Raw genomic sequence first — 9,511 nt, 5'->3', positions numbered from 1 at the left:
TCTTATTATCATCTTTTGCTTTCAGACATATTAAAATAATTATATGATTAATTATTTGCATTTTAGCTCTTAAAGGAACAGTTCACTCATAAATGAACATTTGATGAAAATTTTCTCTGCCAAAGGCCATCCAAGACGTAGATGAGTTTGTTTCTTCTTCATAAAAGATTTGGCGCGAGTCGGCGCAGACCACAAAATGTATCGGAGCTATTTGAATTCTACACAGAATGCTATATTTTATAGCAATATGGATGAGATTGTGGCTGGCATACCCTGTCAAATGCGGCTTTACGGAGCTCAACCGCTCTGAACGGCTCTAGCCCAAGCTGTGATATAAACGAACGCTATAGGCTATTTTAAAAAGGGGCGGGGCTGCTTGATATGTCCCTCCCTGTCTTCCTGTTTCAATTAAAATGACGTCAACAAAGAGTAATGCTGCGTGTTTCTAAGCATTTCAGGGGACCTTTAAGCCATTTTAGTTTTAAATCATTACCACTGGATTGAGTAATATCATGGATGGAGGACTTGTCTTTTAGCTGGAAGCAACAGTGAATCTTAATGATGGATTTTTTCTTGCAAGCAAGCAATTTTTCACTTTACAAAATGTCAATTTATAGACTGGAATCATGTGGATTACTTGAGGATTACTGTGATGTTTTTATCAGCTGTTTGGACTCTCATTCTGACGGCACCCATTCACTGCAGAGGATCCATTGATGAGCAAGTGACTTAATGCTACATTTGTCCAAATATAGAAATAATAATAGAATATCCCCCCAAAAATCCAAAATTACAGAGTTCATGCACAATTCAGTTCATTGCATTCTCCGGAATACTTGATTCTGATTGGTCAGTTGCAAGATTAAGTGTACAAAATGGACAGTATCTGCACAAACGCTGATTAATTTTTGCAAACGTTTATTTGCAATAAATTCTTTTCATATTGTTCCAGTGATGCTTTAAAAAGACTAATGCCTCACAAACCTGCAATGTGTCATAAGGAAAAAGATGCACAGTCCTCGTATATGTTCTGTCTCTTTTCCACTTTTAGACATTTCCTTCCGGATATAAACAGCAGGTTTGGAAGGTCAGAGAAACTGCACAGCACAGCGGTAATGGAAAAGCATCAAGTTTTAAGTTTAATCTGACAGCAGCACAACGATGTTGCTTGTTAGTGAAACCCCACGTGGTTTACTATCACACATAGATTCCAGCACTGACATTACGGTAAGGAACGAGGAAAAGTGACAGCAACCTATGTAAATTCACTCATGAAACTTTTGACCTCCGCTCTCATATTTAGACAGCAGCAGCTGAAATCCTGTCGAAAAATCATGGTGATACACGTTCCTGGTTTTCGACCACACATGTCAGGACTATCTACATATTCGCAAGGTGTGACTCATACAGGCATCACTTAACTCTTTGAGCACTTCCTGGCAGCTTGACGAGGGGCAAGCCCTGTTAGTCAGACAGGAGGTTATTTTCATGAGGTTGACCTGATAAATGTACAGAGTTTTTTCTCACCCTAAAGAGCACAAATGAGGAAATGTGCATTTCGGTAAGATGGGTATCCACTTTCCTCTTACTGATTGTAAATGTGAAAGACGGTTGATCTATAATTTGTCAGGGATTATTCATTTGTTCCGATATATGTATGTATGTACAACCTACACGACTGAGATCATGAGTAGTGTTCATTAAAGCAGCAGAGGTCAAAATCACATTCACAGGATTCCTGATCTCACAGATGTGAAAAATCGGGAAGTGGAACTGCAGCTACAGGGCCATCTAGTGGGGTTCAAAGGCCTGAGACTACAAGTAAAAATGATTTTGTTTTGTATTTTTGTAACACTTGCTTTTAATATTTAATTACACATTACACTACTGTTCAAAAGTTCAACAGAAATTAATTAATAGGTAGCAGTAATGACATTTATAATGTCACAACATATTTTTATTTCAAATAAATTCTGTTCTTTTGAACTGTTCATTCAACAATTATATATATAAAAAAATATATATATCACGTTTACATAAAAATATTAAGTAGCAAAACTGTTTTCAACATTGATAATACAACATGTTTTTTGAGCAGCAAATCATCATATTAGAATTATTTCGGAAAGATCATCGTGTGACACTGAAGAGTGAAGTAATGATGCTGAATATGCAGGAAATATATTTTAAAATATATTAAAACAATATTATCTTTTTTTTTTTTCTTCTTTCAGAAACATTAAGAAATCTTCCAGGTCCTAAACTGTTGAACGTTAGTGTATATTCAGCATAACAATATGAGTGAAAAGTTGAATTGAAAAATGTATGTACATTTCAGAATCTCTCAGTATTTGGTTTGTCCTAGAAATAGTGCAGAATGCGAATAGTGTGTGTGTGTGTGTAATTTAAATTCGAAAATCTGAAAATTTTTATGTGGTCTCTGATTTTGGGATCCCACTGGATACATGGTGTAACATAGTGATTGATTTCTTAGGAATGCTAAATTGTAATTTATATTATTATTTTTATAGCTAATTTTATAGCTTATTGAAATAATATTCATGTTACTTTCTATAATATCCAAAGCCCTTATAATCATATAATTATCATATAATTATATTAATATTTGCATATAAATATGAGTGAAAAGTTGAATTGAAAAATGTATGTACATTTCAGAATCTCTCAGTATTTGGTTTGTCCTAGAAATAGTGCAGAATGCGAATAGTGTGTGTGTGTGTGTAATTTAAATTCGAAAATCTGAAAATTTTTATGTGGTCTCTGATTTTGGGATCCCACTGGATACATGGTGTAACATAGTGATTGATTTCTTAGGAATGCTAAATTGTAATTTATATTATTATTTTTATAGCTAATTTTATAGCTTATTGAAATAATATTCATGTTACTTTCTATAATATCCAAAGCCCTTATAATCATATAATTATCATATAATTATATTAATATTTGCATATAAGTATTAATTTTTAGAAAGAAAAGAAAAAAAAAAAATTGTCTGAAATTCCTGGCATGTCCACAATTTCCTGGCAGTTATATGCAATAGTACAGCTAAACATACATTTCTCTGACAAAGCACATATCTGTGGCTCCCTCTTACCAAAATGCTGGGAAACTCCTTTGTGTCTATTACTTAACACTCATAGATACACCAGTATAAGACTCTGGGTTTCTTAGCAACCTGTACATTTCTCATATCCCACCCACAACAAAGACAAGAGTAAAGTCTGTGAGAAACAGAAGGTAGTATGACAGTGATATGTGGGATTGTCAGACTTCCCTAGATTTACCATCTTACGTTTGTTTCACATCACATTTTTCCAGACATTTTTATTATTTAAAATTAACCTCTTAACTGTCCCCCCCCCCCACCCCACCCCATTTTTGAACATAGATGTGAAAGTAAACTATCCAAACGTAAATTGTTATAATTCATGAACGCTTTTGAATACAGACCTAAGGTTGGTCTCTTTTTAAAGAAGATAATCAGCAGATTATTGCTGAATTGAAATCATAAAAAAGAAGAAAGTATAAAAGGTTATGCAAGTTTAAATTAACTGTAAAGAAAATGTACAAAATAGTTTTTAATCCAAAATTGCTCTAAAATTAAAGCCATATGTCTAAAGAAGTTGTGTTACAAATTTGATGTTGATATAAAAAAAGTGAGGTTCCTATGCAATTTTGTTTAGGCGTTATACCACAAAATAAATAAAAAAAGGCAATGGGTAACACCCAAACTCCATTGATTTTTTATTTTTTTGATGCAAAAACACTATAATACGTTTTGTAATATGACACCCCCCATTAAGGGGGAGGAGACCGATACAATATTTTGAAGTACCATTTCCATGGTGAGGCAATGTCCAATTTCAAAATGGATGAATTTTGAGGTTTTAAGCTTTCAAATGATATATAATTTATGATGATTACTAAAACATGTGATAGGGAAAAAGGCAACGAAAAAAAAAAAAAACTTTTTGTGACAAAGGTCAGAACTCGTAGAGGTGCACTCTTGCCAACGAAATATAGTTTGTCCTGATTAGATTAGGATTTAATTGTAATATAGTGAAGTAAACGTAGAAGTCCCATTGACGGGACAGTGACATTAAAATTGTATTAAATATGTTAGTAAATAATAATAATAATAATAATAATATTTAAAATTAAATTAGTTAAAAGTTTAAAAGATGTTAGTACATCTAAGGCATAATGATGATGATGATGATGATGATGAAAATAATTAATTTTTTTAAATTAAAAGTTTAAAATATGTTAGTATATAATAATAATAATAATAATATAACAGAAAATACATATAACAGTGTGTCACAATCTACAACAAATTCATAAAAAGGTTTAAAAAAAAAAAATATATATATATATATACTTCACACTACCTTGGCATTTGGGCCAGTACACTAAGTATCGATTACATCCATTAAAAACAGTCAAGAGCACATTTTGTACTGGCAATGGAGTATTTTCCATCTGTAAACCTCGTCTGTCTGCTCAGAACTTCTGCTAACTCAGTCTGTGACATCATCAGTGGCGCAAACCATTGCTGCATTTATGATGTCACAAATGAGCACATCATCTCAGAGCACCAGATGAGTGTATATGTGTTGCAAGATGCTGCAGACTGTCATTTACCATACATTCGTACCCACATTTACCAAAAATCTATGCCCACAGTGGTTTTCAAGGCCTGGGAAAGACCTCAATTTCTCTTTGTTTAGAAGACCGTCATTTTGAACCATATTTCAACATTTTAAAATACTACATGTGTGAAATTGTTACTGCGGTAAAACACTGATAGGTTTAATATCTATACTTATAAGGTGTTATTGTGTGAAGTGTGGGAACATGTGATTCATTCTTCTCGGTTCTCGCTCACAGCCGTCAGGACGGGAAGTCAAACCATAAGTCAATTCTAGTGAATGCTTCCAATGTAAACAGCAATAGCCCTGTTGGAAAAATGTCAGCTGACAAATAAGATTTGATGATATTTTGCCTAGAAACTTGTGGTTTCAACCTTGTAAATCTGCGTCTCGTCTGTGCATGCGTTCGTATGTGTTCTCATGCACATACGGTGCCCGTGATGGTGTGAAACTGTGCCGAGGAGATCTTCCAGGAAGTAAGAGCAGATACATTATGTTTCACTTTGACTCATTTGTCCACTAGTTTTCAGTATTGAGATTACTGAATGAGATCTGAAGATTTGAATTTGTTCATTTTCAAATGTTTAATGAAGCTGGTATCATCCAGATGCAGTTTATCGTAAGATACAGATACGTTTTGTTTAATTTAGTCCAGTTAGTGTCACTAAAATCCTGATTTGCTCTGAGATAAAGGGAATAAGGCAGTGTCAACAAAGTCAAGAAAGATAAACAAAGGTGTAGAAACATAGTTTTACTCAGAACATGCTAGTAAATTTTACAATCACATTATTTATCATTAAATTTAGTCCATTTAGGGCCTAGATAACATTTTATTCATGTATTTATTCTTTTTAAAAAAAAAATAAAATTAACTTTTAGTACTACGTGTGGATTTTGTGAATTAACATTTTGGCTAGTCATGATTAACTATTTTATATTATTTGAGAACTTCACAATTTGAGCTATTCAAGGGAATAAGACAGTGAAAATATTTGGTATAAAAACAATTGTCACTCAGAAATTGTTTGTAAATTTCACAAACAAGTACAGTTTTTATTAAATCCAGTTTCTATTCGATAAAAGGCAGACGTAAGGCTTATGTGAATTAGCATGATGGCTAGTCAAGACTATTAATTTTACATGAGAACTTCACAAATGCAGCCCTTCAAGGTCTTTATGGCCATTCAAATCCTAGTTTGCTCTGAGACGAAGGGAACAAGGCAGGGAGGACTAGCCTGACAAAATCTGGTGTAGACAATTTTCAGTCAGAATTCGCTAGTATATTTTACAAACAGTTACAACGAAACAGCAGGTAAATACATTGCATTAAATGTGAGATTCTGAAGTAGAAAAAACGGAAATAGTATTTTCTTGTAAAACGTTTTTTTTTTTTTTTTTTGGTACTGTACAGTTATGTATAAAATGGCTTCAGTTAGTTTTGCTGCTGTCAGAAGGGAGACTGTCATACCATGAGGAAACAGTAGAGGGCACTGATGCTCTTTCTCTTCTTTCACTAGGAAGAAAATCTGCTCTTGGGAATTCTGTTGCAGATGTATGGCACACTTGAGTTATACCTACTGCAGGCCCACATGGAATCCACAGAATCAGAATGCATATCATTCATAAAACTCATAAAACTATGAATTCTATATTCTCAAATTCTATTCTTCTGAAAAAGCACACAACACAATTCCTAAAACTTAAATATAAAAATTTAAAATGAAAGTTAATTGAAAATATTGATAAATACTTTTATATAATACTATATTACTCATCTTCATGTTGTTCTAAACGCTAATTACGTAATTGTTCTGTATAACACAAGAGGAGATGTTAAGCAAGTACACCAAACTAGTTAAGTCTAGTTAAACTACAAATAGATAGACCTCTTATACTTCATAATGCTTTTAAAATATAATTAATAGCATTGAATATAAGATATACATTTTGTTCAAAGGCCACGATACAGCCAGACAGCAATCATTTATCTCATTGGGATATGAATTGCTTGAACACTTGTGGATTTACAGAGATGGATGATTTAGCTCTGAGGAACTTTCTGAGCACACTGGATTTGAGTTCAGTCCAGCTTGAAGTTCCCCAGACTGCTCATCCTGCTGAGAGGCTCAGCAGGCCTGTATTTTACCTTTTGTTCTACCAGTCTGTTTCGTGTGGGGTCTGGGCTTGCACTCAGACAGTGTAACGTGTCTCCTGTGAGCTCAGCTGCACCCTCTCTATTTTAATAAAAAGGTGAATAAAAAACATTTTATCGCTTTTATCTCCTGCTTCATTTCAGCGGTAACAGCCAAGTAATGTTTTGCATAAGAATTCAGTAGAATAAGTATTTTTCAAGGAAAAAAAGGAGTGTCTTATATTTTTTTTCTCAATGGGGTACCATTAGACATTTTTTTTTTAAAATGTTGTAATGGCTTAATTGTTTATAATAATTAAAAAAGGAACACACATACACAAAAATAAATAAATAAATAAATACTCCAGAATGTTCTGATGAGTGGTTTGAACTGAAAGTATTTAATTTTAATGAAATGTTTCAAGAGCAGGTGTTCAGTTCAAGGATAAAAATCTATTCAGCAAACAAACCAAACTATTTTAAGCCATCTTTAGCAATGCATCTGTTTTATATGAGCAGCATGCGCCACTGGCAGCTCAGCAAGGCTGAGAATCGTGCCATTCATTTGTATAAGACCTGCATAGTTCAGGCTGCTATTGCAACACATAACGAGCTGCTTATGCCTCACTGTTAGGTTTTGGGCTGGACCTGCATGCTTCTTTTTTCTAAAAATTGTATGTTTGCGAACAAAAACACATTGTATGAGTTTATATGAATTATGTGGATACCAATTTATACATTTTTGCATGTGATCTGCTTACGCTCCATTGACAGTTAGGTTTTCAGGTGTCACGCTGTATCATTCAAACCCTCACGACGAAGGAGTACAAGATCCAGGGAAACGTTTAATGAACACAAAACTCAGGAGTAGGCAGAACAGTATTAACTAAGACAATACAGCTTAAGTGAACACTAAAGCCTTCTACACACTGCACGATTTTAGGCTGTCCCAGACGAAAGATTGGCATTGTGAAACAATCGTAGCAATTTCTGTGATCGCGGCTCTTAAATGGTGGTCATACAGTGAGAGAGGTTCAAAGATGGCCGTTGTCACGGTCTTGCGACCAAAGATAGCCTACGATCATTTTCGGACAGTGTAAGAAATTCAACATGACCATCGCACAAAGATCATGCGTTTTCATACAAATCCCATCGTACTAGTTCATACGAAATCACCCCTTTGTAAAATACTCAGATGGGGTTGGCTACTGAAGTGAATCTGAATCAGTGACAATAAAGCTAATTCTTTTGAAAATATACTGAAGTTTCCTCAGGTTCGGTGCCTTGCTCAAGGGCACCTCAGTCGTGGTATTGAAGGTGGGAGAGAGCGCTGTACATTCACTCCCCCCACCTACAATCCCTGCCGGACTTGAGACTCGAACTCGCACCCTTTGGGTTACGAGTCCGACTCTCTAACCATTAGGCCACGACTTCCCACGACTTTGTGTTCAACAAAAACATTCCTACAGGGTTGGAACAACATAAGGGTGGGTAAATGATGATAAAATATTTATTTTTGAGTGAACTATCATATAAAAATATTTTCAGAGAATTATAGGCTATCTTAAATTTTGGCCTGTTATTCACATAGAGCTCTCATATTTTTTGTACAAAGTCTCTATTGAAAATCACATGTGGATTGAGACAAAGTGCAAGCTGTGAACCACAAAAGTATGCTGTCGAGCTGTGTATGCTCACTATAGACGCTTATATCTCAGCAAACCTGTGCTTGCATATTCAGAGCTCAATAACTAAAGGTTGAAATATCACTTCCTGGCATTAAAAGTAAATAACAGAGGAAGGAAATCTTAATATGATGACCGACGTTTGTACACCTGTCCTTTTAATTTTTCCCACTTCCACAGGAAATACTATAAAGGCCTTTTCTTACTCCATCTTGGGGCAATGATGGGAAGCAAAGCAAACACACACATATGTCAAGCATGAACAGAAATACACCTTCCATTGGACAAATCCCATTTACTCAAGCTTGAACAGGTGAAGTAGCAGTAATTCTCTGAAAACCTCCTCTCTTGATAAAATTACTTTTTCTTTGCTCTCGGGATCCAATGTGAGTTCAGCATGCGCAATCTTAAAATAATATTTAGTATTCAGTACTCGCAGATGTCCTGCTCCTCCTGGCAAACCTGATTCTCTGATGAAATCTCGGACCTCTCAATTTTTAATACGATCCAGAAACCATGAAATGAAGTGGTATGTAGAAGTAGCCTACTGTACTGATAGTGTACTTTATATAGTGTAGAGAAATAGAGTGTATTTTTTACTAATTTTAAAGTTATTTTTGAAACTTCGGCTTGTGATATCAATCACAAACTAAGCTGGATGTCTCGGGAAGATAAACAGCAGCTATTTAATTTTCAAAAACATGTAAAACTGATCTCAACCTCAGTATTCTTACGATTAGAAAACAACGTAGTATAAAATAAAGCTTTATACTGCCATCTGTTGGCCATACAGTATAATAACAAGTTGGTTTACGTTGTTGACTGCGAATTAGCTGTTTATTAAAAAATAACAAATCACCCCAAAAAAATAACATTGCAGTAGACTTACAGCAAAATTTGATTAAATTTTACCTATATTACCACATTTTAACATTTTATCTCAAGCTGTATAAATTGAGATTGATATCAGTGTATGGAAATTTTATTTACATCTCACACACACACACACACACACATAT

Source organism: Sinocyclocheilus rhinocerous, unplaced genomic scaffold (assembly GCF_001515625.1).
Source record: "Sinocyclocheilus rhinocerous isolate Xijiao unplaced genomic scaffold, SAMN03320098_v1.1 scaffold1101, whole genome shotgun sequence".
Lineage (NCBI taxonomy): Eukaryota > Metazoa > Chordata > Actinopteri > Cypriniformes > Cyprinidae > Sinocyclocheilus > Sinocyclocheilus rhinocerous.
The sequence above is the reverse complement of the archived record's forward strand: the minus strand, read 5'-3'. Positions refer to the sequence as shown.